We start from the raw sequence: 23,608 nt of genomic DNA, 5'->3' as shown, positions 1-23,608 counted from the left end.
CCGCATCGCTGCCTGATCCCGAGCCTGTGGGGGACAGAGAAGCAGGGCATCAGTCATGGGTGAGCGTACATCCTACATACATCGTTGTTGGTACATTTTGGGTCATGTGCATGTTGGAGGGGCAGGCATGGTGTTTGCAGGGGTGTATTGTTCCGGCATCCTTGTGGTGCACCCATGATGTCCATGCTGTCTGTTGGGTGGCCTACAGGTATGATGAGGCTTGTGTGCTGTAGCCATGGCTCAGGGGCAGTGTGCCGTTTGGTTGTGTCTCAGGTGTGCAATCGTTAGTGGAGTTGCGTGCACCATGCAACGAGATGGGACAGTGATGAGGCCGGTATCTCTACGGTGATGTGTGTGTGCATGCATTTGTTGCTTGTGTTTGCAATTGTGGTTTCATATGGTTTGTGTGAGCGGGGGTTTGTTGTGTATTTACATAGCCGGGATGTGGCGTTTGTGTTGGGGCTGAGTTTAGGTGGGAGGTGATGGGCCATGTATTTCCTATCATCTACTTGCCATTTGGAGTCTAACTTTGTACTTGGGGTATGGGTGTGTGGTGACACTCACCATCATCAGCCGATGATGGCACTCCCATCTCCGACTGCCCGATTCCCTCTATGGACTTCATGTCAATGTTAGTGCGTGGTACAAATGTCCATTATCACCACCGTTGTGGTCCCTTGGCGCTCTGGCAGCTCTGAAAGAGGAGGGGAGGTTGAGTTAGTGGGAGGAAGCAGGAAAAGTGCAAGAGAGCAGTGATGTGCTGTTGGCGGCCTCAGCCCGGTGGGTCCGTTGGCTGGGCCTGGGGTGTTGCAGCCGGTAGTCGTCGTGTACTGTTGTGCAAGGCTAGGTGTGTTTTTGTTTTGTTGTTGCAATGTAGTGAAGTTTGTGCGGTTTGTTGTGCTGTAGGTTTTGGTTGCGTTTGGAATTTGAGAGGTGTATGCAGAAAGGAAAATTGTTAGTAGTGCTAGTTAGTTTGCGTCTCTATCCTGAATTGAAGCGCTTGACTTGCTTAGTCTCCCCTGTTGCGGCTCTGTCCTGATCCGGGTCTGACTGGCATACAGGTTCCATACTCCTCAAGTCCCCGCATTTAACATGCTCTCTCATGGCTCCCCTTATCCTCCATTTAGACTCTAGTGGCCAGAGCATCTGCTAATGACAACCTCTCCGGTAGTGGGTAGATTGCCAATGTCTCGATAATTGCACACCAACGTGGTACCTGGCGGCAGTTAAGTTACGGGGCGGGCGAGAGGGTTAGTGGGATTATCTGGGTTAGTTGACTCAGTCTCCGTGCGTGCCACCTGTGTTCCTGTCTATCTGATGTCACCCGTCCAGCTGCCGTGGGCTTTACTCTACCAGGTCAGGGATGTCCGTGTCTTTCCGGTTTAGTTATCCTTTTTACCAGTTTCCTTTTTCCAGTTTAGTCTGTGGTGTTGTAGAGCCAGGTTTTTAGTGATTTCCTGAATTTTAGGTGATCTTCAGTGTTTATTTCCTTTGGGATGTTGTTCCAGCTTTTTGCAGCTAAGTGGTAGAAGGAGGTGCCTCCAAGTTTTTTCTTGAGGTATGGTTTGAATAACAGGCGGATTTCGTTGCTCGATCGGAGGGGTCTCGTTGGTTTGTAAACTTATTTTCTTTTGTAGTAATTCTGCTCCTTGTCCGCCGATTGCCCTGTGCGTTACGCACATTGTTTTGAAGGTGATGCGATGTTTAACTGGGAGCCAGTGTAGGGTTTTTAGTGAGGAGTAGTCTTGCTGCTGCATTTTGGATCCGTTGCAGTTTCTTCAGTAGGTATTCCGAGGTAGAGGCTGTTTGCATAGTCTATTTTAGACATGATTAGGGCGACGATAGTGAGTGTTTTGTGCGCGAAGGAGAGAAAAGGTAGAATTCTTCTTGCCGTCCGGAGGAGGAAAAAGCATTTCTTCACTGTTGCATTTATCTGTGGCTCTAGGGTTAGGTTGTCCATTAGGACTCCCAGATTTTTTACTACCTTCGATGGTGTTGGTGCGTTTCCCATTTCCGTAGGCCATAGGATGGTGGTTTCGTTCTCTTGGTCTTTGGATACGATCATGATTTCTGTCTTTCCTCCGTTGATTTTCAGGTTGTTGGCATCCATCTCTTCTTTTAGACAGTCGGTAAGGGTTGAATGGTTGGCATCGGTGTCTTTGATTTTGTAGATGATCTGAGTGTCATCTGCATAGTTGTAACATGTAACGTTGTATTTTTTGAAGATTCTGATGACTGGGGTCTGGTAGATGCTGAAATATAGTGGAGATAGTGAGGATCCTTGTGGTACTCCACAGTCGTTACTAGTGGAGTGGATTTGAAAGGTTTTATCCATACGGTTTCTGTTCTGTCTGTTAGGAATGATTTGGTCCAGCGTAGTGCTGTGTCTGTTATGCCTATGTTTTCTAGTCTTTTGGTCAGGGTGTCATCGCTAACAGTGTCAAAGGCTGCAGAGAGGTCGAGCAGAATAAGGGCTGAAGTAGTGTTCAAGTCTGCGTTAGTTTTGAGGTCGTCCCAGCTGGATAGTAGTGCTGTTTACGTTCCTCTCGCTGGTCTGAAACCGATTTGAGCTTGGTCCAGCAGGTGGTGTTTTTCTACGTGTTGTTGGGTTAGTTTATATGAATAGGTTTCTAGAGGTTTCGCTGGGTAGGGGATGTTAGAGATCGGCCTGTAGTTGGAAAGGTCATCGACGTCGCCACTTGTGTTTAAGAGTGGCTTGATGTATGCTGATTTGAAGATCTTCGGTACAGTCCCTGTTGATAGTGATAGATTTAGAAGGTTTCTGTAGTGTTCTGCTGCCGATCCTGGCAGCACCAGCAGGAAGCAACTCAGCATGGACAAGCAAAGCACACGCCCAGGTTGCATTTATTTCGTTCACCATGCACCCGCCCACCACATCACCCTGACTAAGCATGTGCATGGGGGAGGGGGGGCAGTGGCTCACCATGCACAGTTCAGTGAGGCAAAATAAGTACTTTCTCTTTTCTCGCCATCCTGGATCACGCACCTCCCCAGGCATGTGCTCACACTCGCAAGGGGAAGCGGGGGGCGTAGGCATGCCCCACAGATTGAAGACCTCCATCTACAGTACGGCTAGATTTAAGGCAAAATACTCAATTGATATCTTGCTGGAAAGACTACATAGGAGTCTGCATTTTCACTGTATACTAACATTAGTATAAATGAAAATGCAGGCATCTAGTCATGAGACTACACAGGGATATGAAGGAACTCTGTCCTAAAACGGGACAGACAACGGGGGGCTGGAGGGGAAGAAATCAAGAAAGACATCTTGTGGTACAGACAAGACTGTGGCTGGTACAGCTCAATGCACTGTGTATCGGGGTGAAATGAAAGTCTGTAACGCAGTTAAGGGAAGTGAACTTCTATACTAAGTTCCAGTGACAAGGTATAGACTATCAGGTAAGTCCATAGGTAGGTAGGAAGGTGGAGACATTCACCATCCTCCACTCTCACAGACTGCTTCACTCCAACTGATATTCATGGACCTTACAGGGGCACTCCAACATTCCACAGGCATACATTCATCAGGCATTCTCTCAAGAAAGCATTCATGCAGGACCAAGGCAGGGAACACAAGACCCAACACATCTCCCTCCGTAACAGAAACCAAGATAAGGTACAGAAAGAAGCACAAGGGAAATACACAGGGTAGTTGTGACCAAAATATAAAACCAACACCACTCTCGCACACCTCCCCTTAAAACTTCAATCCAAATCCCACTCACTCCATTCCGAAAAACATGGAGACACGCTCCCACCTACCTCATCCCTTGAGCAACCTACAATGAAGCCAAGCAACCATACAAAACACTTGAAGTCGGCTGCAGGCCTAAAAGGAACCAGCCCTAACTCACCATGCCACACCATACCAAAACATCACCGTCATTCATCCTGCTGCCAACAGCTAAGGTGCACTGAAACACAGCACTCCCTTCATCTTCTACTATTCCAATACAGAACAAATGATCAAGGTTCCAAAGGCACAGAACACAGGCACCCACTGCAGTGCACAAGGCCACCCCCTAAAAGGTACCGGCGTCCAACTCCCCAAAGGCATGTGCATGAAACCCCCTCAGGCGTGGTGTCCAACATTCATGCCACAACACCTGTAAAAACATGTGTCAGGTTCCAAACCCTAAAATGTATAGCAAGGGTGGCATAACATCCCTAAAAACTTAGGGCTCCACTCACGCCAGATACATTTTACCAAAGGAAACCAGGATCAATGCATTAGACACAGTAATTGAAACCCAAACTGTAAATGCCCAAACCCTAATCTTCAAGTCCACCTTATGGCAGTGTGGAAGTAAAAACGTTAATGCAAGATACATTAATTAATCGCATTTGAGGCATGGCAAGCGAAAATCAAAACCCTACTCAAATAGATTCCATTCCCCTGAGCTAATAAAGTCCTTACACATAGGTGGTCCTGTGGAGGGAAAATGTTACACAAGACATAAATTACATATAGGTTTGCTGTAAGAACCGATGAGATTCTAAAGAGGTCACTAACAGTTGGCAATCAGAAATAACAAAGGCCACGACATACATGCTGAAACCTGCATCCAAACCAAAACATACCATCATGAGTCTCACAACCTGTAACGCACGTCTACTTCCAGTAACTTCTGCAGAACTGCACCCACACTGGTCAAAACTGCAAGGTGGCCACACTGGAAAGTGCTGCTCCAACTGTTACTAGTAGTCAACTCCCGCCCTCAGCTGCCCCCTTCCTGTCTCGCAACAGCTTTTGGGCTAAGGGAGAGGGTCAGCTTACCTTTGGTGGATGCGGACAGGGGTGCGCTGGTGGATGTCTACCTGTGGTCTCAACGGCGTCCTTTCTTGCTTCTAGGAACTGCTCAGTCTGGATAGTTGCAGGTTCCTGGCCCGTCCCTCAAGCTATCTCGTCACCAGTGTAGCGTGGTAAAATTAAAGTCTGATACTGCAGGTAAGGGAAGTGAACTTCTTACCAAATTCCAGTGACAACATATATACATCAGGTAAGTGTAAGTAGAGAGGTACACAGGAGGCATCCAACGGCCTCCTCTCTCACAGGCTGCTTCGCTCCAACTGACAAACATGGAACTAACAGGGGCACTCGCACAACATTCCACAAACATACCAAAGCAAGCATTCATGCAGGGAACACAAGACAACACACTGCCTGGCAGCACCAAGCAGTAAAGTTAGGCACATCAGAACGCCTAACCTCGTAAAGAAAATAAAGTCAGAGAAATCATGCCAAGGGAACTTCATGCCATAGCGCTCCCGCCCCCCACCATTGCAGCCGCTGCTCTTCCAGAGCCCTAGGCTGCCACTGCACTCGTCCCCCGCTGCGGTGGCACGTTATAATATAACCCCCGGCACAGGATCGCTCAGCAGCCCCGGAGGCATCCAAGCAGCATATGCATCACCACCACGCAGGAGTGCTCAGTAGCCCCAGAGGCATCCATGCCAGTGAGCCGGTGCAGCAGCGCAGAAAAAGAGGCAAACATGCGGCAGTGATACAAACCGTGAAAGCCGTGTTGCACAGATATGGGTGAAAAATGATAGCGTTTACACCATACCTGCCTAACCTCTGGGTTTGGTTTTCCCAGGATACTACGGGTTTTTAGTCATTTCTCCGGGTAAGACCCGGGAGTCTCCGGGTTTTCAGCTCCCGTCCAATCCTCCATCCGATTAGCTACCGGAAGCAGTCTTTTGCAGCTGGAGGATTGGACAGGAAACGGCATGAATGCAGTATTACCGTGTTCATTTTGCTTAAGCTTTTATTATTTTTGGCCAGTTGGCCTTATATTTTAGTCACCCTAAATTGAAGGTCGACTTAAACATAAGGCCAACTGGCCAAAAAGAATGAAAACTGAAGCAAAAATAAATAAATAAAAAATGCAGAATACTGCTTACAATACGGTGTTATTAATGACACCGGATTGAAAGCAGTATTCCTATTTTTTCAGCTTGCATTCTTTTTGGCCAGTTTGCCAGGGCTCAAGTTTCAGAGTACACGCAGGTGGACAGAGACCACCTACTTTTTTCAGAGACTGGACTCGCCCCCCGACCCCCAAAGCTAAAATTAGAAACATTGAAGGTCGGCCCCCTTTGAATTCATGAATTAGCCGACCCCAGGGAATGAACCACAGCCATCAGGCTGCGCTATATAACCCAATGAAAAATAAAGTAAGGTGAAATGTCCAATTTGGTACTGCAAGTTCCAGGGAAAACGTTTGTATTGGTTATTGTAGTTTAAAACATGCACACATGTTAAAGGTTTTCAAAAACATTACTTGAAGAAAATATCCTATCCTCCCTTGGTTTTGTGTGTGTATTGTTTTTATGGAAGGCGAATGCCATTCGTCCTGTGCAATTTGGGTGGTTATGCATGTCCTTGGACATTCACATTTATTGCGTTCCACTGTAAAGTGCAAAGGTGTTTCTAATGACAGCTACAACAGCCGACTTTTTGACAGGTAGGCGGGCCGTGTGCAAATGGACAGAATCTTTTGTGACTGTGGGCGCAGCATAAATCTCAGGGTTTTAGAGTTTCAAATGCAGGCAGGTCTGGTATACACTGTACAGTTTTGCACAAGGCCCGTGTTGCAAGCCCGTGAATACTGCAAAAAGCCACGGCTATTTGGAGGTGGAACACAAGCACGCTTAGGCAAACAATAAATCCGACTTGCTTGCTGGCAGCCAGATTTGTAAAAATATCTGCCCTGAAATGTTCTCGGCGTGCGCGGCATGGCCATGAATCCCTTCTGTTTGGGGGCCGGGGATAGGGACAATATTTACCAGCCAAGAAGACAAGCAAAGATTCGCTGTTGCTGTAATCAAAATAGGAAAAACAAACCCACCGGCACGTAGATATACCTGGCGCTGGAGCGCCTTATAGTACACAATAAAAAAAATACCTGCCAAGGTACGTCACGGCCACCTTCGTCCACAGTGATCCGCTTCCTAAACATGTAGACGTTCGGCGTCGAGGTGAAACGTCAAGGCGCCTTAACAGTATTTAAGGAATACGAGCAAAACGTCATGATACCATAAAGGCATTCAATAAAGTGTCGGCAAACTTTTAAACGAAGGCACAATGCTATCGGGCCACATAGGGACTTTAATTGTCTTTTCCAATTGATAATGAAAGCAACATAATGCCCCCCTTTGAGAAACGCCCCTTGTCAGTTTCCGGGCAGCATCTGGTGAGTGCATTCGATCCTTCTCAAGTAGTGAATTTTATGAGTTTCTTTTAGCATAAGTTAACTTAGATCCTTATCACCGCTTTGTTGTTATATTGGTAAGAATAGCCCTTTTGCAGCCTCTGGAAATGCACGTTTAAGTAAGAGGGTGAAGCTGTAATTCGTTGTATTGTACTTATAACATGTTGAAAAAGCAAACATTGTAAGTACGTAGCTTTCTAAACATCTGTTTTTGAAATTACACAGCCTGTTGTTGGTAATGTAGACACAGTAGCTGCTCCGAAGCTAATTTACGCTACAGTTCAGGCTCTGGAATGCTCGCAGACGCAGTAACTGCTGTGCGGCTACTGCACAGACCCTGGTATGTTGTAATTGTGTGTGTGTGTGTGTATATATATATATATATATATTACACCTGCGCCGGCTAGTCAGGGCTTTAAGTGGGGTAAGAAATCGAGGGGGGGGGGGGGGGGGCCGGCTTGTGGGAGGGGTGTGACCTAAAAAGTACCCAAATCGTAGGGTATACACACAAATATATATAAATGTTATATATTTGTGTGCGTAGCTTACTATGGTTTGTCTACTATGCAAGCCATCTTTTCTAAACATAGAAATAAGTAACTTATTTCTACGTTTATAAAAGATGGCTTGCAAAGTATACAAACCATAGTAAGGTATGCACACAAATATATAACATTTATATATATTTGTGTGCATACCCTACGGTTCGCCTAGTTTTCAGGCCATCTTTTTTAAACATTTCGGGTTTATAAAAGATGGCTTTGAAAGTACACAATTCAAGCCATCTTTTATAAAGCTTTGACAACGGACACAATTGTCCGTTGGCAAAGCTTTATAAAAGATGGCTTGAAATGTGTACTTTCAAAGCCATCTTTTATAAACCTCGAAATATGTCGAGGAATCCCCAGGTTCGCCGAAGTGGCAGCCAGTCACAGCGTCGATGTGGCTACTGCCACTTCTGTCAGCTTGCCTGACTTCATTGCAGGCGCATCTCCCGTCGCGGCTGCAGCCGCGACGTTGTAATTGCAGACGTGTACTGTATCCAGTTCCAGTGCCTACTCTGAAAGTAATGATTCCGCAGGGATAATAATGGCTGCAGATCCGGTACTTTCGCTGGGTCTAATGACCCTTCTGTGGATAATAACTACAGGCACAGTGTCTGTTCTAGGTCTAATGGCTGCAGACACGGAAACACCCCGATGAATATCAGCAGACACTACCTTTCTAGCGCTAATGGTGTCCCCTGGCTGGAGCGAATTAGTGCATACACAATACCTGCTCTGGAGCTAATGACTTCCGATACAGTATGTACCTGTTCATTAGCTACATCTGACAATACCTGCCCTGGGGCAAATAATTACAGACACAGTGCCGGATCTGGGATACCGATTGCAGACACATTACCTCCACGTCCACTCTTCCTCGTCCCAGTACTTACTTCATGAGGCCCCTGCCTCCGACACAGGACCTTCTTCTATTTCTTTAAATTCCTATAACTCCTCCCCCACATCTATGTCACTCGGTTTTAATTTTTCCTGCCTCCGGCAGGTTGGACCTTTTCTTCCCGGTGCGGGACACTGGGGAGCACCGCTTGCTGGCCCCCTGTGGGGGGCTGTGTGGCGGGGCCCTCGGCTCTCTCAGGTGCGGCGCTGCTCCTGGGCCACCTGCGGGGCTTGGGGTCACAGTTGAGCGGGATTGCCTCGCTCGGTTCTTTGCTGGGCTCCGGACCGCAGCGTGAGCATTGTGTCCCGGGTCCTGCATGGCCCGGGGGAAGGTAAGGAGAGGGGAGGACTGGGCTTGATGTTTTTCCCCTCTCCTCCTGTTTTTGGCCATCTTGATTCAACAGGCCTTTTCCTCGTGCTCTGTGTACACATCTTTATTGGAAATGATGGCATGCACTTGGCAGCATGGGCTAGCCTTCCCTTTTGTTGTGTGGCCTCTCTGCTTCTTGTCGTGGGGTGACAGTGGCAGAGAGTCTTTGAAAGTGCGGGGGCTCTGTTCTGTTGCAGGCATGTCACATATCACCCGCTCCTCAGACACACACAGATCAGGATGCACCAGATGTTAGCTGCATTCTCTGGGGAAAGGTAAGGAGAGGGGAGGACTGTGCTTGATATTTTTCCCCCTCTCCTGCTGGTATGGCCATCTTGACTCCTTCAACATGCCGTTTCCTTGTGCTTTGTGTACACATCTTTATTGGAAATAATGGCAAGCACTTGCTAGTATGGGCTAAGTCTTCCCTTTTTTTGTGAGGTCTCTGCTTCTTGTCGTGGGGTGACAGTGGCAGAGAGTCTTTGAAAGTGCAGGGGCTCGGTTCTGTCACAGGCATGTCACATACCACCCGCTCCTCAGACATACGCAGCCCAGGATGCACCGGATGTTGGCTGCATTCTCTGCGTGCAGCCTGTGAAAACGGCGCAGATTTGGGCACGTCTGCAAGCAGCGGGAAGGGTCCCGGCCTGGCATAGTCTACACTTCGGGTTCGAGTCTCTACGGTGCTGACTCGGCCCTTCATCCTTCCTAGACCGACGCATTGGAACGATTTAGAGCTTGGGGCTACCAGCTACTGGATACAGGGCTCAAGCCACCTCTCAGTCATGTGGCGAGTTGGTAGTGTGTTTGGGTCTGTGCTAGCTATGGACGCAGACTCTTTGTCCTGTCCTCTTCCTCTGAACTTCACGAGGGAAGGTCAAAGGAGATGATTTTCTTTTCCCTTGTCCGGCATGGAATTATAGAAAATGAATCATGGAAGTAATGGCCGTTCAGAGGGTTCCCAGTGTCTCTTCTTTTAGGGCCTAGGTCCTCCGGTGCCGACGTGTTGCTTTCACGCCTCCTCTCAGACTTGTGGGAAGTGATATGGCACATGTCTGTGCTTAGAGGGGTTCTCAGGGCCCCTGGTGCCGGTGGAGGGGGATGTCACTTCAGTGGGTTTTTCTAGTTTAGGCATACCCCAGGTGGGGGGGTTGCCTTTGATGTCTGCTATCTGGAATGGATTGCTTTGCCCCGCTTTGTGACAGTACTCTGCGTTTTTGACGCCAGCTTGGTGGCTCCTCTGTCGGCTGGGGGGGCCATGGTCTGCTGGACTTCTGGGTTGTCCCGTATCTTCCCTTTGATAAGTAGGATCTTTTTATGGGCTGACAAGCATGCTGTTATATTGTGGCACAGGCATGCTTCAACGTCCTGTGATTTTCCTCTGGTGCAAGTGCAGTGACTGGCGGTTTTCCCTGGCTCTTCGTCTCTATCTTCTCGGAGGTGTATGGGATCGGTGCGGTTCGGCTTCCTGGGTAATGGGCTCCTGCCGGAGGGGGGTATCAGTTACCGTTCCTGTCTCCTCCTGTCCAGGTTTGCATGGTTAGGACTTTGGTACCCAGCTCACGGTCCAAGTAGTTGGCCATGGGATCCATTCTCTACGAATGGTTGTTGTGGGTTACCGTCTTGTCCGTTCCTCTCCCTGTTCAGGGTCAAGTTTTCTACTTGCGGGTGTTCCTGGTCCCTATGCCTTCTAGGATATGTCACCTACTTATGGGTCTCAAGACCCTGCACTTCTTGTCTGGATGTCTGGGGAGAGCATACTCTGGATGTTGTGCAGGGGGGGCGCTTGCTGGCTGGTCTGGACTGGGTTCTCGGAAGGCAGTATGTCTCTGCTCGCCTGTTGCTGAAGTTACAGGGTATGTGACGTCTTGCGTGTTTTCCGGTTCTTTGAGCCCGTCTTCGGTTACGTCCTCTGGTGTCTTATACTCTCTCCCACTGACTCCCGACGTCTCGGCTTTCGTAGTTTTGTTTTCAGTGTCCCCAGCACTGCAAGTCTCCCTGCTATGGTGGCGGGGGGTTTCAGGTCTACAGGCTGAGGTGTGCATAGTCCTTCCTCCTGTAGCCTCTCTTATTACCGACGCCAGCAGAAAGGGTCTACATTGGGGGTCCTCTCAGCTCAAGGGTTGTGAGATCTGGGGAGAGCCGGCGATCATCCAATTGGCAAGAGTTGTGCCATTGTCCAAACTGTGGTGTACTACAAGGAGTTGCTGGACGGTCAACGGTTTTGATCCAATCGGACAATACGACGGCCTTGGCATATGTCAACTGCAAAAGGGGTTCCTGTTACACACACGCAACAGTGGTCTCTTTGGTCCTGGAATCGGCTCTGTGGTTCTATTCTGAGCGGTATCTTCAAGATGGCAGATCACAGTGCAAGCAGATCCGCGATCACCGTTCCAGTCTTTTCACGTTCGCCAGAGGTGCAGCGTACCGGTCACGTGATCCCTCATATGACATAAAGGTTTCCAGCTCTTCACGTCACTACTGTTCTAGCTGATGCTCTGTGAGTTCGCAACTAGATTGTGCCCTTCAATCCCTTGGTAAACCTTTCACTCTCCTTACTAATACTAACTCTGTCATTCTTCCAACTTTCCAGATCCTTCCCGCAGCATTCTCCGTTCACCCGATCCATCCAGTTCCTACCTGCGCCTCGTGTAGAGACGCCGTTTCTAGTTTCCCGAGCTACAGTCTTTCGGGTAATATCCAGTTCCCCCCTGAGCTACATCTCAGAGTTTATCCGGGCTTTTTAGGTTTCTGATTAAACAAGTTCACTTATCTTTACCTCTTTTTGGCAGAATGGTCACCCCGTTGATCTCTCTGGTTCTCGCCTCTTCGGCTTCTCTCCTGGTATTCCAGACTCGGCAGGTTAAGAGGTTAGGGGAAAGTATTACTATTACGTACCTGCTTCTCTTAATCCTTTCTGAGTTCCTCATATTCATCTCTTCCAATTGTCACCCTCTCCAGAAGAAGCCTTCCCGCCTTCGAACTTTCATTGCATCGGTGACAACATCCTGCAAGCCACACTCAAGTCATCAGATTCCGCTTTCCACCAGGGTTTTCTTCCCCAGAGGGTTTCCCTGACTGGTGCGCACTTCCTCTCGGGTTTCGTTACTGGGTAGCGAGTGGGTCGTTGGTCGGGGTAATTCTTGTTTTCAGCATTGGCTTCCCATTGAATATAGGTCTGCTCAGGTGAGAATTCAATTCCTATCAAACTGTTTATTGGTTTAATTATCCTTGAAGATATATTGTATTAACAGTTCCGGACGCTCCTTGAATACTCTGGCAGTGCTGATAGGCACCTGGGAGGAATCTCATCTGGTGTCCCTGGTGGCCTCAGGTATCAGAAGGGTGGACAATGTTCTCAGACGCCGGTTTTCACTCCTCTGTGGTTGTCACAACTCAGGGATGGTTTTCTGGTCGTTGCAGATAATACCTCCCCACTCTTTTGGGGAAGTTACCTTCACTCAGGGAATATGAAATCTTTTATGGTGATGTGCCAAAGACTCTTCCCCCCCCCCCCCCCACAAGAGCTCAGCCTACAGGGATCAATACACCTGGCAGGCCGGGGGCTTGAGTGAAAAGCCAGGAGCAGAGTCGTCAGAGCTAGAGGGACAAAGAACAAAACAATTGTTCAGGAAATGCAGCCAAGTAGTGCCAGAAAACAAACGGCCAACACCGCCCACAATTACCCACTCTTACCTGCTCCGTAGAGACAATATACCAGTAACCTACTGTATCGAAATGCAGAGACAAGGAGGATGTATGGTGAAGGGAAGGTGTGCCCGTATCCTAGGAACACCAAGGTTGAAGCAGCAAAGCGTCCAAAAGGTGTTCAAAGCAATCCAGAGTTAAAGCAGCAGAGCATCCCAAACAGTGTTCAAAGCAATCCAGAGTTAAATCAGCAGAGCGTCCCAAAAAGTGTGCAAAGCAATCCAGAGTTAAAGCAGCAGAGCGTCCCAAAAAGTGTTCAAAGCAGTCCTGTGTTAAGGCAGCAAAGTGTTCCAAGAGTGTTCAAAGTAAAGTAGCGGACAAGAAAAAGAAATGAAATGACCAGGGAAGTGAGCGTTAACCTCACGCTAGTTCCCTTACAGAAATGTTCGGAGTATCAGGTCACCAAAACTTAAGGATTCAAAAATGGGAGGTCAATAATGAGTAAGCCGAGTTCATATAATCCAAGGGGAACAATCGAGGGAGGCAGGCGTCGGGAGGCAGATAAGGGCAAGGCAGAGACAACAACTTGATTCGAGCGCCGGGTAGTCCAGAATTAAACAGGAGTCTGGGAACAGAAGCTCGTAACTAACAACAGTTTAGGAGCACCCGATCGCCAAATAGCCGGCATTTAAATACGGTTAACAATGAAGGAAACACAACAACGTAGTGCGCGTGTCACGTGACTACAAATAGCGGGAGTTGTGGGAATTGTAGTCTCAAAGGGTTCTGCGTGTCGGGTAGCGCTCGGACAAACGCCATGGTAGTCTCCAATTTACCCGGGATGTGACATTACCCCCACAAAGGACGACATCTTCTGTGCTTCTGTAAGCGTTGCAACCAAAAAGCACGCAACAAACGGGATGCATTCAAATTAGAGGCCGGTTCCCAGGACCTGTCCTCTGGACCGTACCCCAGCCAGTCAATCAGGTAAGTTCGAACCCCTCGACAGAGGCGAGTGTCCAAAATCGCACGTACTTCTTACTCATCCTCTCCTTTGACATTGACTGGGGCTGGGACAGCAGGCAACCGTGTGCCGGAAACAAAAGGGCGAAGCAAGGAGACATGAAACACAGGGTGCACCCGCCAATGAGATGGAATGTTTAGACAAACAGTGACAGGGTTGAGTCACCGTAGGATGGTATAAGGTCCCACAAAACATGGCAAAAGTTTCCTTTTGCCCCGAATGGCCAGGTGCTTTGTAGAGAGCCATACACGGTCGCCACAAGAATACGAAGGAGCTGGCGAGCGCCGCCTGTCGGCTTGCATTTTGGTGTGACGTTGCGCAGCTTGCAGATGCGTTAAGACCGATTTACGGATGGCAAGCAGAGAATCCCTCACAGCATCAGCTGCGGGGAATTGTTTTAAGGAAGGCAAGACAGGCGGCAGAATTCTAGGATGCAGTCCATATAGGGCATAAAACGGAGTACAGCCAATCGACGAGTGCCTGGAATTGTTGTAGGCAAATTCGGCTGCACCTAGAAGCAAGAGCCAGTTTGATTGATGCTGTAGACACAGACAGCGAAGAAACTGTTCCATGGTGCCATTGGTACGTTCGGTCTGGCCGTCTGTCTGAGGATGGTAGGCCGAAGACAAGCGGGCATCAATACCCAAGGAGGAAGTGAGAGAACGCCAGAAACGTGAGGTAAACTGAGACCCTCGGTCGGAAATCAGGATCGTAGGCAATCCAAAAAAGCGTATCACATGGTCAAAAAACAAGCTGGCTAATGTAGAAGCAGTAGGTAATCCTGAGCATGGTATAAACCGAGCCATCTTGGTAAAGACATCCACTACCACCGGAATGGTGGACATTCCCTCGACACAAGGGAGTTCCACCACAAAATCAAGGGTAACCGTATGCCACGGATGCGGTGGTAATGGCATGCTCATTAGAAGACCTACGGGTTTACCCGGTTGTCTCTTGCATTGTGTACATATGGCACACTTAGAAACGTATTGTTCGATGTCCTTCTTCAGCACCATCGGTGTAGTAGATCATAGGTTTTGGCCTGGCCCGGATGAGCTGTTAGCGGGAGATCGTGGGACCATTTGAGAGCCTTCCGTCTGGTTTGGTTGTCAGGCAGGTACAGTAGACCCTTAATATACGGAAGGCCGGTGATAAGTTCGGCGCCCATCTCCTCAAGAACAGGAACATGATCCCTAGCCCACCTCCTTAATCCGTCTAGGATGGATGGAGAGACCGAACAAACACATACAACAGCCCCCGAGGGTAATACGGGGGTAGTCTGCTTCACAGTATCCATATCTGTACCAATGCAGGATAAAGCGTCTGCCTTTCCATGTAATGGGCCAGGGCGATACGTCACTATGAAATTAAACATGGTGAAAAACAAATGCCAACGTATCTGCCTCGCATTGGTACATTTCGCATGGGACAAGGCCTGGAGGTTTCGATGGTCCGTATACACAGTAATCGTGTGCCTGGCACCTAAGAGATGGTGTCTCCACTCCTTAAATGCCATCTTTATTGCCAGCAGTTCTCTTTCCATGATCGTATAATTACGTTCGGCCGACGTAAGTTTCCGAGAATGGAAGGCCACTGGATGCAAGCGTTGAGTAGCGGGGCAGATCTGTGATAGGATGGCCCCTACTGCAACAGCGGAGGCATCAGCTTCCACAATGAACGGGAGAAATTGATCAGGGTGCTGCAATACCGGAGCGCTGGTAAAAGCTTCTTTCAATGTCTGGAATGAGGATTGCGCTTTGTCATCCCAAAGGAAAGGGACGTTCGGACTGGTCAACCGGGTTAGTGGGGCTACTATCTCAGAAAAGGAGGCGATGAAACGCCTATAGAAATTAGAAAAGCCCAAGAAGGATTGGAGAGCTTTTACTGAGGTCGGGACAGGCCAATCCAATACTTCCTGGACCTTGAGCACATGAGTACTCCCTTTTGGGAAATTTGAAACCCCAGGAACTCCACAGAGGACGCATGGAACACACATTTCTCTAGTTTTGCAAAGAGGGAATGCTCCCTTAGACGAAGTAGGACAGAGCGCACATGTTGTACATGTTGCGACAAGGATTCTGAATATATCAGGATGTCGTCCAAATATATTATGACGTAGCAATCCAGCAAGTCTCTAAAGATATCGTTTACAAAATGTTGGAATGTCGCTGGGGCATTGCAAAGCCCAAAGGGCATTACACAATATTCATAGAGCCCAAATTTCGTCTTAAATGCCGTTTTCCATTCATCCCCCTTTCGTATCCTCACCAAGTTGTATGCTCCCCGCAAGTCCAACTTGGTGAAGATATTAGAGGAGGTCATTTTATCGAGGAGTTCCGTGATGAGCGGCAGTGGATATTGGTTTTTAATCGTGACTTTGTTGAGGGCCCGATAATCCATACAGGGGCGTAAGACCCCTTCCTTCTTCGGCATGAAAAAGATTGGGGAGGCCGCCGGTGAACGGGACGGACGTATGTGTCCTAAGCGCACAGCATTGTCCACATAATCCCGTAGATGCTCCTCTTCCTTCTGAGTGAGCGAGTAAATACGACCATGTGGAATTACTGCCCCCGGTATCAGGTCAATGGGGCAGTCATAACATCTGTGTGGGGGCAGTTTTTCTGATAGTCCTTTATCAAACACATCCGAGAACACCCGGTATTCCAATGGAAGTGCAGGGACTGGATTAGATGACATGGCGCTGACGGAAGGGACGCTAGTCACCATCGCTAGGCAAGGAGAAAATGCTGCTACATTATGGGATCCAAGCCATTTCTGTATTCAAAAAGAGGAAGAGAACCGCACTGTTTGTTCAACCCAATCAATTACAGGATTGTGAGTTTGTAGCCAAGAAAGACCCAGAATTATGCCGAACTGAGGGGCCGTAATAAGGTCAAAGGTAATGGATTCCGAATGACCTTGTGCGGTGGACATTTGTAGTGAAGCAGTTTGCTCTGTTACTTGTCCAGATACCAAGCAGGAACCATCTACTGCATGAATGTCCTCAGGTCGCGTTTTGGGAAATACGGGTAGTCCGTAATGTTCGGCCAACTTGAGATCCATGCAATTCCCACTAGCCCCTGAGTCTATCATTACAGGATTGGAAAAGGTTTTAATGCCAGGAGCCTTCAAGCGCATAGCAAGGTAAACGTGAAGACGGAAAATAGTTATCCAAGCCCGGGTTCATTCGACTCGTCCAGAAGGCCCGGTTTAAGGACGAGTCTTGGCGTTTCCCGCCAACTTGGCAGGTCTTTTATTACACAAACGAATATAATGACCTGACTGGCCACAATAGAAACACAGGTTATTCACCGCCCATCTTTCTCGTTCAGTTTTGGATAACGGACCTCTGATGGCCCCGATTTGCATGGGTTCGGCCTCGCCATGGGAAACAGAAGTAGTTCCATCTGGTCGAGAAGAGGTGCAAATATCGGGGTACCGACGTTCGCCACGCCGTTGCCGAAGCCGAGCATCGACTTGCAGGACTAGGTCGAGCAATTCGGGAAAACCAGGCGGAAGGGCGGGTACCACTGACAGGGCGTCTTTTAGGTCATCCGACAAACCTTTATAGAAAACAGCTGCTTTCTTCTGTTCTGGCCACGTGGTCTCAGCCGCTAATTGGTTGAAACGAGCCAGGTAAGTCAAGAGATCTGTCTTGCCTTGACTAATAGCCAAGAACTCCAGATCCGAAGTTTGTGCTTTGTATCGCATATCTAAAACGCTATTCATGGCTTGGATTAACCTATCAAAGTCATATAGAGCCGGATCATTAGCTTCCAGCAAAGGATTAGCCCATGCTGCGGCAGTGCCACCTAGATGGGAGAGAACAAAGGCCGCCTTAGTGGTAGCGTCTGGAAACGCCAAGGGACGACAAAGAAAGTGAAGGCGACATTGGTTCACAAAAGTCTGAAACGCCTTGGGATCCCCCAAAAAGCGTTCGGGTGGGGCCAAAGGAAAGGGCCCAGGAAGGACAACCGGAGCTGGAGCCGGAGGGGGTACAGGAGGAGGTGCCGCCGCAACGGCATCACCAAACTCCTCATCATGGGGTAATGGCTGCACGAAGCTCTGTAATACATCCATGCGTTGATGTAAGGTCACATGTGCGGATGCCATATCGGTACGTAAAAGCAGGAAAAGCCTGCATGAGAGCTGCCATTGAATCTGATGCAGACTCCATAACCAATAGGCGTTTTTGTAAGGCTCCTAAATCTGTCACAACTCAGGGATGGTTTTCTGGTCGTTGCAGATAATACCTCCCCCACTCTTTTGGGGAAGTTACCTTCACTCGGAATATGAAATCTTTTATGGTGATGTGCCAAAGACTTCCCCACCCCCCCCACCCCCCCTAAGAGCTCAGCCTACAGGGATCAATACACCTGGCAGGCCGGGGGCTTGAGTGAAAAGGCAGGAGCAGAATCGTCAGAGCTAGAGGGACAAAGAACAAAACAGTTGTTCAGGAAATGCAGCCAAGTAGTGCCGGAAAACAAACAGCCAACACCGCCCACAATTACCCACTCTTACCTGCTCCGTAGAGACAATATACCAGTAACCTACTAGTATCGAAATGCAGAGACAAGGAGGATGTATGGTGAAGGGAAGGTGTGCCCGTATCCTAGGAACACCAAGGTTGAAGCAGCAGAGCGTCCCAAACGGTGTTCAAAGCAATCCAGAGTTAAAGCGTCCCAAAAAGTGTTCAAAGCAATCCAGAGTTAAAGCAGCAGAGCGTCCCAAAAAGTGTTCAAAGCAATCCAGAGATAAAGCAGCAGAGCGTCCCAAAAAGTGTTCAAAGCAATCCTGTGTTAAGGCAGCAAAGCGTTCCAAGAGTGTTCAAAGTAAAGTAGCGGACAAGAAAAAGAAATGAAATGACCAGGGAAGCGAGCTTTTACCTCACGCTAGTTCCCTTACAGAAATGTTCAGAGTATCCGGTCACCAAAACTTAAGGATTCAAAAATGGGAGGTCCATAATGAGTAAGCCGGGTTCATATATTCCAAGGGGAACAATCGAGGGGAGCAGGCGTCGGGAGGCAGACAAGGGCAAGGCAGAGACAACAACTTGATTTGAGCGCCGGGTAGTCAAGAATTAAACAGGAGTCCGGGAACAGAAGCTCGCAACTAACAGTTTAGGAGCACCCGATCTCCGAATAGCCGGCATTTAAATACGGTTCATAATGAAGGAAACACAACAACGTAGTGCGCGTGTCACGTGACTACAAATAGCGGGAGTTGTGGGAATTGTAGTCTCAAAGGGTTCTGCGTGTCGGGTAGCGCTCGGACAAACGCCATGGTAGTCTCCAATTTACCCGGGATGTGACAGTGGTCTTGTTGGCCCAGGTCTTTGCAGTGACCTTTGTCAGATTGGGGTCCCCGGTTCTAGACCTGTTTGCATCCCCGGCCTCAGCAGAAGTTCCCCTCTTCTGCTCTCGGTATCAGGCCGGGAGGATTGGGGATGGACACCCTCTCTGTACTGTGGCCTTGGGGTTTTTCCTTTATGCCTTTCCGCCTATTCCCCTTCTGCCCCGGGTGGTTTGGAGCATGTGTCCAGGGTGACTGTGTTGTTAGCTCAGTTCTGGTCCCGCCAGAGTTGGCTCCCCTCTCTGTTGGAGCTTCGGTCCTAGGAACCTTGGCTGGTTCCGAGGTGGCCGTGTCCCCTTCAAGGGGATCTGCGGTTGGAATTCCACCGGATGCAATGGGCAGTGTGGCTATTGCTCAGTCTAGGTTGATATCTCAGGGGTTCTCAGATCCTGTAGTTGAGTACATTATGGATGCTCTTATACCCTCCACTCTGAAGGTGTTTGGCAGGCATTGGAGCCATTTCCGAGACTGGTATGGCCGGTCTGGGATCCCTCCCCTGCGTTCTGGCCTCTCTGCTATCCTTCGATTCCTCCAGAAGGGCTTTTGACAGGGGCCTGGCAGTTTTTTTCCAGGCTTCGCTCTCACTGGGCCTCCATGAAATTCCTTTTGGGGGGATGGTCACTTGGAGGGGGAGGTGTTGGTGGGGAAGTTGCTCCAGGGTTTTTCTTCTTCCCGTCCTTGTGCTGATAAAGGGCTTCCCCCTTGGGATCTCTCTCTTGTATCACGGTTCCTTCAAGGGCCTCCTTTTGAGCCCTTTTTCCGAGATTGATATCAAACATCTTACACTGAAATCTGCTTTCTTATTGCCCTCGCTTCTGCCCGTAGGCTTGGGGAGATTGGGGCTCTCTTATGTCATCCTCCTTTCCTGAGGGTGCTGCCAGACTCAGTGGTGCTGAGGTGTGGTCCGAAGTTCCTCCCTTAAGTTGTATCTCGGTTTTCATACCTCTCAGGATCTGGTTCTCCCTGACTTCTTTCCTGATCCAAGAATGCATAAGGAGGTGGCTTGGCTTAAAATTCTGTCCGGCGGGACGTGTTGGAGTATTTGGCTAGGTTTGCTTTTTTCCACCAATTTGATAGTCTTCTGATTGCTTGTGGTCCGGCTGGGGCTGGGCATAACGCATCTGTGGTTTCCATTTTCCGGTGGTTCTGGGTTGTGATCTCCAGGGCCTGTGTGGCTTCTGGCCTGCCTGTGCCTGCGCACGATCAGGGGCGGTCCGCCAGGGGTTTGGCAGCTTCCTGGGCCGATGCAAGGAGGGTTTTTCTCTGCAAGAGATTTGTATGGCTGCCGTCTTGGCTGGTCTAGGCATTTTCGTCAACCGCTATGGGTTGCGTTTCTCCCATTCGAGAGGGGGAGGGGGAGTTGGTTTCTTCGTGGTTGGAGTTTTGTCTGTGGGGATGTGAATTAAGAGTTATTGTGGGTGTGTTTGCTGCACTGTTTTTAGCTCTGTGTCTCATTGGGACCTTTTCCCCGTTGCTGCTTTGGTATACCTCCATGAAGTAAGTACTGGTACGAGGAAGAGTGGACATGGAGGTAATGCTCTGATTACTTACCGGTAATCTTCATTACTCCTAGTCCTACTCTTCCTCGTCACCGTAATGACGACCCTCCTCACCCTCCCTGCGGGGAAGGTCCCATGCTCCGGCTCAGTAATATGAAACTGAGTGACATGGATGTGGGGGAGGAGTTATAGGAATTTAAAGAAATAGAAGAAGGTCCTGTGTCGGAGGCAGGGGCCTCATGAAGTAAGTATGGTGACGCGGAAGAGTAGGACTAGGAGTAATGAAGATTACCTGTAAGTAATCCGAGCATTACCTGCCCCGGAACTAATGACGTTTGATACAGTACCTGCTGATTCGTCACATATGACAATACATGAATGATGGCATGCACAGTACGGACACTGGTGCTAACGATTCTTGGCATGAGCAAATCTGGTGTTAATGACTGCAGAAACAGTAAAAACCCCATGCACCCTTTCTTTCTCGTGTGTCTTTTCCCATTCCTAATTCCCCTCTGACACCCCGAACCACACTCTCTGAAATGGAATGTGCAGCGTAAAGAAGTTCGGGATAAACCATCATGCCACGATTTTCAAAACGTGTTTGGTGGAACTGATGGGATGCTCATTCACTTCACTTGCGCCAAAAAGCTGGTGAACCGTGAACAATTGACTTTCAAATGTGTGCATCATAGTTATGCACACTGAGGTGCTCTTTTACCACTAAATGCCCAACTGCGCAAGACAGGGTGGAAACAGAGTTCTGGGCATTTGCAAGTAAATCCTGATTTTCAAAAGAGGTGCACTTTTCAAAGCACCGGGGGGAAACATTTCCCTGTGCCTAATTGGAACTGGTGCAGGGGGATATTAAATGTATGGGAAAGTCACTTTTGAGCCTCTAATGCAATGAGTGAGTGAATGCTGTGTGTGAATGTTGAGTCAAAGATGGTGTGGGTGTGTTCGTGCTGGGGCACGGAGCTGATTTTGGCTGGTGATGGCAGCACATTAACAATTCACTTAAAAAAATATTTTATTGGCATTTTCAACAGTAAGAACACATGTAACCCCACCCTCCTATCTCTTTCGCCCCCACCACTCCTCGATCCCAACAGATGTAACCAACAATGCACCCAGTCATCCCTTCCCTCTCGCCCAAGTGAATAAACTCTGTAGATGGTTCCTGGTCTAAAATTTCTGAGAGTGGCCACCTCTCTCGCCAGCCGTTGTACGGGCCCTTGCACCGTTTGAGAACCCCCCGTCCCATAGTACTCGCCTCCACTAGAAACTTCTGCCATATCTCCTCCCAGTTTCCTGTGAAGATGCCCTCCTCAAGTGGAGCGAGTACTCCCACCAGCCCCAGCAATTTCATTTTCCTCGGGCACCATGTGGTCCATGAGTCCTGCTGATGCAAGACAATGTCCTAGTCTGAGAGAAACCTTTGGTGTTCCCCTTGAATCGAATAGGTCACCCACTCAAGCCACAACGTTCCAGATTTTACAAAACCCATTCGTGTTCTGTGGGGGCAGTTTTTTATTTCCATTTGTGTGCCACCACAAGCTTTGCTGCCACTATCAGGATGACGTATGTCATTTTTTGAGCTTTCGAGGGTAGATTTTCCAAAACCACACCCATTCCCAGGATGGCGATCCCTATGTTGTCCGGCATCTGACTCCCAAAAATACTATTAATTGCTGCACAAAGCATGCCCCAATCAGGCTGTATGACTGTGCTTTCCCACCAGATATGCTTCCACAATCCCAATTCCCCACATCCCCTCCAGCAGAGCGTTGACGCAGTTGGGTAGAATCTATGTAGTTTTTCTGGGGTGAGATGCCATTGGATCATTATCTTCCACATCTCCTGAATCTGGATGGCCTGCGTGAGCTTGGGGAAGATCTGCCCATAACTGAGTCCAAAGTTCCCCCTTCAGCGGCTGCCCCACTGCAGTTTCCCACTGCTCCATATAGTGCCTTGCCTGGCACATTGCTTCTTCGGCTATAATCCCATACAACGCTCCTACCAAACGCCTGTCCGCATGTCCATCGTTACGAACCATTCAAAGGCTGTGAGATCCCTGGTGGCCGCCGACCTGACCTTTGGGTTCGTAAGCCAGTGCCTCAGTTGAGAGTAGCAGTCCCTCTCCCCCCTCATCTAGCTCAAAGTCCTGCTTGCACTGTGCAAAGGATTTAATGTCCTGACCCGAGAACATGCCACGTAGTTTGTGGCACCCGGCCCCTCCCACCCATTGAAGGCACCCCTCACCATACCCGCTGTGAACTGGGGATTCGTAAACGGCGACATCAGCGGGGAGGAGAAGATGGTCAAGTCCACCCTCCTCACCAGCTCATCCCATGAGTCCCCCACTTAGGGCCCCTTTCGTGCTATGGTACTTCTTTGCAGGTCTATCCCCTTTGAGTCACCACAACACCTTGTCCAGTGGCGAGCCCACCATGCTTTGTCCATTCGAAATCAGCCCTTCCTGCAGTCGCCCTCAAACCAAACTGGATCACTCTGATTTGAGCCGCAAGGAAATGTAGGCAGAAGTTTGCCGCTCACAGCCCTCCCTTGCTTCTGGGAGACATTAGCATCTGCATAGCTACCCTGGGTCTCTTGCGGTTCCAAATAAATGACCCCAGATGATTTTGAAGGGCCCTAAAGAAACCTTGGGGAACCCCCACTGGCAGGGCCGTGAAATAGTACAGGATTTTTGTCAAAATCGCCATTTTATCCTCCCCATCCAGGATATTGATAAGGGCGCCAATTCCGCCAGCAATCTGGTGCAGCGGTGTGGTTGTTGGAACGGTAAAGAGCACCCAGGGAACCAACAATCTGTACCCACAAATATCTAATGCTGATTTCCGCCCATCTATAGGGTACTATATACCCTCCAATTCCTGAACCTTGTCTGAGGGGGCGGTCACGTTTAATAACTGACTTGTGGGCATTTATTTCTAACCCTGCCACCTCCCCAAAGAGAAGAAGTTCCTGTGAGATCCCTGGAAATGAGTTTCTGGCTCTGTGATGAAGAGGAG

The 23,608-nt window shown here is 48.9% G+C and overlaps 1 protein-coding gene and 1 long non-coding RNA gene across 2 annotated transcripts in view; one reads left to right on the top strand and one right to left on the bottom strand.

Moving 5' to 3' along the window:
• LOC138467622 (uncharacterized) overlaps window positions 1-7,029 on the bottom strand; it is a 78,923-nt gene extending 71,894 nt beyond the window's left edge. The window contains exon 1 of the long non-coding RNA XR_011268122.1: window positions 6,933-7,029. This is a non-coding gene — a long non-coding RNA (uncharacterized lncRNA). The remainder of the gene's footprint in view (window positions 1-6,932) is intronic.
• Window positions 7,030-7,162: 133 nt separating this feature from the next.
• Window positions 7,163-23,608, top strand: part of TRAF3IP2 (TRAF3 interacting protein 2) — a 436,145-nt gene continuing 419,699 nt past the window's right edge. The window contains exon 1 of the mRNA XM_069607776.1: window positions 7,163-7,220. The gene's annotated coding sequence lies outside the window, so the exon portion shown is untranslated. The remainder of the gene's footprint in view (window positions 7,221-23,608) is intronic.

Source organism: Ambystoma mexicanum, chromosome 4q, assembly GCF_040938575.1.
Source record: "Ambystoma mexicanum isolate Mex_15411 chromosome 4q, UKY_AmexF1_1, whole genome shotgun sequence".
NCBI classification, from domain to species: Eukaryota; Metazoa; Chordata; class Amphibia; order Caudata; family Ambystomatidae; genus Ambystoma; species Ambystoma mexicanum.
This window is presented reverse-complemented; position numbering and strand designations above follow the sequence as displayed.